Source organism: Lolium rigidum, chromosome 6 (assembly GCF_022539505.1).
Source record: "Lolium rigidum isolate FL_2022 chromosome 6, APGP_CSIRO_Lrig_0.1, whole genome shotgun sequence".
NCBI lineage: Eukaryota > Viridiplantae > Streptophyta > Magnoliopsida > Poales > Poaceae > Lolium > Lolium rigidum.
The window spans coordinates 238,995,409-239,000,379 of record NC_061513.1 but is presented as its reverse complement, the minus strand read 5'-3'; positions in this window follow the sequence as shown (position 1 = coordinate 239,000,379).

The window sequence follows — 4,971 nt, the reverse complement described above, 5'->3', positions numbered from 1 at the left end:
TTGTTATGCTTAATGCTTGTCACTAGGGCCCGAGTGCCATGATCTCAGATCTGAACATGTTATCGATTCATTATGATATTCATTGCTTTATGATCTTACCTGCAAGTTGTATACACGTGTTGCTGTCCAGAACCGGAGGCCCCAAAGTGACAGAAATTGGGACAACCGAAGGGGATGGCGGTGACATGAGGATCACATGTGTTCACGGAGTGTTAATGCTTTGCTCCGGTGCTCTATTAAAAGGAGCACCTTAATTTCCAGTAGATTCCCTAGAGGCCCGGCTGCCACCGGATGGTAGGACAAAAGATGTTGTGCAAGTTTCTCATTGCGAGCACGTACGACTATATATGGAACACATGCCTATTGATTGATTAGTACTTGGATACCGTTTTATTATTATCCGCAAATGCCCCGCTTTAATTGTTACATGAGTTTCTCTCATCCATGCAACGCCCGTTCATCCATCCCTCGTGCCTACAGTATTTTAATCCTCGTCGTTTACTATAATCACTACTGCTGTCTTTGTTACTCTGCTGTCGTTATTTTACTACTCGCTATCGCTATAAAACCGTTACTACTCGATAAACTCTTGCGAGAAAGTCTGTGTCCAGGTGCAGCTGAATTGACAACTCCGCCGTTAAGGCTTTCAAGTATTCTTTGTCTCCCCTTGTGTCGAATCAATAAATTGGGTTTTACTTCCCGCGAAGACTGTTGCGATGCCCTATACTTGTGGGTCATCAAGACTATTTTCTGGCGCCGTTGCCGGGGAGCATAGCTTTATTTGGAAGTTCACTTGGATTGATATTGTTCGCTGCAAATTCTCCATCATGGGTAAACCTCGCGATCCTAAAGTCGCCATATTACCATCCACTACAAGAAAAGGTACAACTCGAGTACCTCTCGTCGCTCTTGATTCACCATCCGTGATTGATAAACTTGTTTCACCACCACATGCTTCACATGCTGGTACTTCTGCTAGATCTGAAAATTCTTATAATATTGATGATGCTTCTGCTGTGCTTGATGATAGTGGTTCATTGGGATCTTTTCTAGATGCTACGATTGCTAAGTCTAGACAAATTGAAAATGCTGAAACTCCTGATGAAAATGCTGCTACACCTGTTAATTCACCTGAGTCTGTTGAATACTCTAGTGATGATCTTGATGAGGATTATGCAGAACTTGATGATGATTTTATTGATAAATGCAATGCTACTACTGATGCAAGAAAAATTAAAAAGTTGCTTGCACAACATACTGTTACATATAAACTGTCTCCTGATCCTAAATTTGCCACATCTCCTATAAACATTAAGGATAAGGATTATGATTTTTCTCTTGATTTGTCTCATATATCTATTGTGGATAAAACACCTTTTTATGGTACTGAAAAAGAAAGTGCTGGGGAACATATGATTGAGCTATCTACTCTTAGTAGCTTGTTTTCTGATGATGTTAAGAAGCGTACTTATTTCGTTGCTAAAATTTTCCCTTTCTCATTAAAGGACGATGCTAAAACTTGGTATAATAGTTTGCCACCTGATTCTATTAATAGTCCAAAAGAATTGCTTGAAGTTTTCTTCCGGAAATACTTTCCTGCTAGTGCTCAACATATTGCTTTGCAGAGAATTTATAATTTTGATCAGGAAGATGGAGAGAAATTGCTCGAGGCTTGGGCTAGATTTTGCTCTCTTATTAGAGCTCGGCCTAACCATGATTTGGAAAAGCATGATTTACTTGATATATTTTATAGTGGACTAACCATTGAGTCTAGGGCATACCTGGATAGTTGTGCTGGTTGTGTTTTCAGGAAAAGAACTCCAGACGACGCTGAAGAATTATTGGCGAGAATAGGCCGGAATCATGATGATTGGTCTACACCTGAACCAACCCCGACACCAATATTGAAGAAGAGGGGTATGATTAAATTAAATGATGAAGATATGAGGGAAGCCAAGAAATCTCTTAAAGAGAAGGGTATTAAATCCGAAGATGTGAAGAATTTACCTCCCATAGAAGATTCATGTAAGATCACTCCCCTTCATCCATGATTGAGGTACACTCTCTTGAACGGTTTACTAGAGAAGATATTCCATATTCAAAACCTCCTGCTCAATGCTTAGATGAGTTTGATAATTATATTGTTAAGCAAAGTAATTTCAATATGAGAGTAGAGAATCATTTAATGGAAAATTTTCGAGCTATTGGTGAATTGCATGGTATTGTAGAGAGAACCTCCAATGATGTTAAGATGCTTGTTAAACATTTTCAAATGGTTCAAACTCAAATTGATCAACTCACTAAAGTGCAAAAAGACTTGTTAAAAGATAATTCTAAAGAAAAACATGCTTATGAAGTAACAACTAGAGGCGGTGTTTCTACCCAGGATCCTCTATATCCTGAAGGGCATCCCAAAAGAATTGAACAAGATTCTCAATGAACTGAAACTAGTACTCCATCTAAGAAAAAGAAAAAGAAACATAAAACTGTTGTAGAATCCTCTGAGCCTGTTAATGATCCTAATAGTATTTCTATTTCTGATGCTGAAACTAAAAGTGGTAATGAACATGATAAAGATAATGATAAGAATGATGCTTCTGATAAAGAAGAGGTTGAAGAAGAACCTGAAAAGCATGCTAAAAATAAAAATTATACTAAAGAAGATTTTATTGCTAAGGAACATGGTAGTTAAAGGGAACCTTGGGTTCAAAAGCAAATGCCTTTTCCTGCTAAGAAATTAAAATCAAAGGAAGAAGAACACTATAATAAATTTTGTGATTGGATGAAACCTTTATTCCTGCAAATACCTTTGACTGCTGCTATTAAATTGCCTCCTTATTCAAAGTATATGAAAGATATTGTCTCTAACAAAAGGAAAATTCCTAATGAGGAGATTTCCACTATGCTTGCTAATTATTCTTTCAATGGTAAGGTTCCAAAGAAGCTTGGCGACCCAGATATACCGACTATTCCTTGCTCTATTAAGAATAATTATGTTAGAACTGCTCTATGTGATTTGGGAGCGGGTGTTAGTGTTATGCCTCTCTCTCTTTATAAGATACTTTATTTAGATAAGTTGATACCGACTGATATATCTTTGCAAATGGCTGATAAATCTACTGCTATTCCTGTTGGTATATGTGAGGATGTTCCTGTTCAAGTTACTAATAACTGCTTGATATTAACTGATTTTGTTGTGTTGGAAATGCCTGAAGATGATAATATGTCTATTATTCTTGGGAGACCTTTTCTTAACACCGCAGGGGCTGTTATTGATTGCAATAAGGGAAAAGTTACTTTCAATGTCGATGACAAGGAGCATACCGTTTATTTTCCCAAGAGGATTGAGAAAGCATGTGGAGTTCATACAATTTCTAATGTGAGAACTATCAAAGTGGGAACTATTGATTGTCCAATATATGAGGCCAAAGAAGAATATCAAACTCTTGTGATTGGATCCATATCAATACAATACAAGGTAACATGATTGATTTGAGGTTTAATTCTTCTTATGTTATGTAAAATTTATTTGGTGGCAAGACTTGATCAACCTTGTTAACAAATTCATTTTATATGCATAGAAGAACTAAACAACATCTCTTTCTCCCTCCACTTGTTCTACTTGCTGTAGCACTTTTATTTTGCAAAGTTCTTTAGTTAATTAGAGATTTCAAATTTTTTCCTGCCCAGTAATAATAATTTGGGATTTCTATTTTCGTGCCCTCGGTTCCTTAGTTGTGCTCAGTTTTCCCCAGCCCCTTAGTTTTTCCTCAGTTTTACCCTAGCCTTTGTCTGAAGACCCGCAGAAGGAGCTCAGACGGAAGGAATCCGTTTATTTGGACGTTACGTGCCGACGTGTTGCGCCGCGTCGTCCGTGGGGCCGCGTCGTGTGGGGCCGCGTCGCGTGGGGCTGGTAGAAAGGGACCGCGTGGGACGGGACGAGAAGCGTTTGGTTGCACGTGAGCGGGAGCTGGGTTTTGTCTCTCTCGGCCCAAATTGGCATTTTTAAGAGCACCTTTTCCCCTCTTTCTCTCTCTCGTCTTTTTCACCAAATTAGTATCAAATCTAGAGAAGCTTCTATTTCTGTCTTTCTTCAATATGGCAGCAAATCTAGTAGCAAATCTCCGGGGTTATTTATGCCTTTTGGCCCTCGTTTTTTGCCCAATATGGCAGCAAATCTAGTAGCAAATCTAGAAGCTATTATATGATAAATTCACAAGCAGCATAATCGGAAAACTAAGTATAATACATAGGTAAACTGCATACAGCAGCCAAAAGCAGCCAATAACATTGTTAATGTTCACGACAAACTAAGCTGCAAAAATATACAAGATCACGCATGCAATGTATGGACAACAAGAAGATTAGGATGAATGAATTTGTTCTTCATTCCTCCCCATATATTTCTTCGTCGCTCCATTCGTGCAATTCCCCAAGGAAATATTCATTGAACTCCTTCCGTCCGCAGTGTGAGGCCAATACATCCTCCAAACGGTATGGCCTCGTGTTCATTTCTCAAACCGTAGAGTCCTATTCTATCCACACGTAGTGGCCACTCATCCCGTGCATTTGTATCATGAGAGTACTCTCCGATATAACCCAAATCCGTGTAGTAGATGCTGCCGAGGTTGAAGTGTCGGGTACACTCGGTGTCGACGGAGATACACCGGATATAATTCACGAAGAAGGCATTACCGCCAATGTTACTGACCGGATGGAGAGAGCGGCTCCGAGTGTCCACACGGTACACCAATGGTTTGCCCGCCAAAGCCGCGCTGACCAACAACACAAGCAGCGAGATCACCATCCGACTTCACAAGGTAGAACTTCGACGTCCAAGTTCGGAAATGAAATTAGTGTCTCCATCTTGACGGTGCTCTGCGCGCTGCTGCAACCGTACATTGGTGCACACTATTCTTCCGATCTCAAAATTGTCCGCAGCCTACTGCATACAGTTCACCATTGAACGGG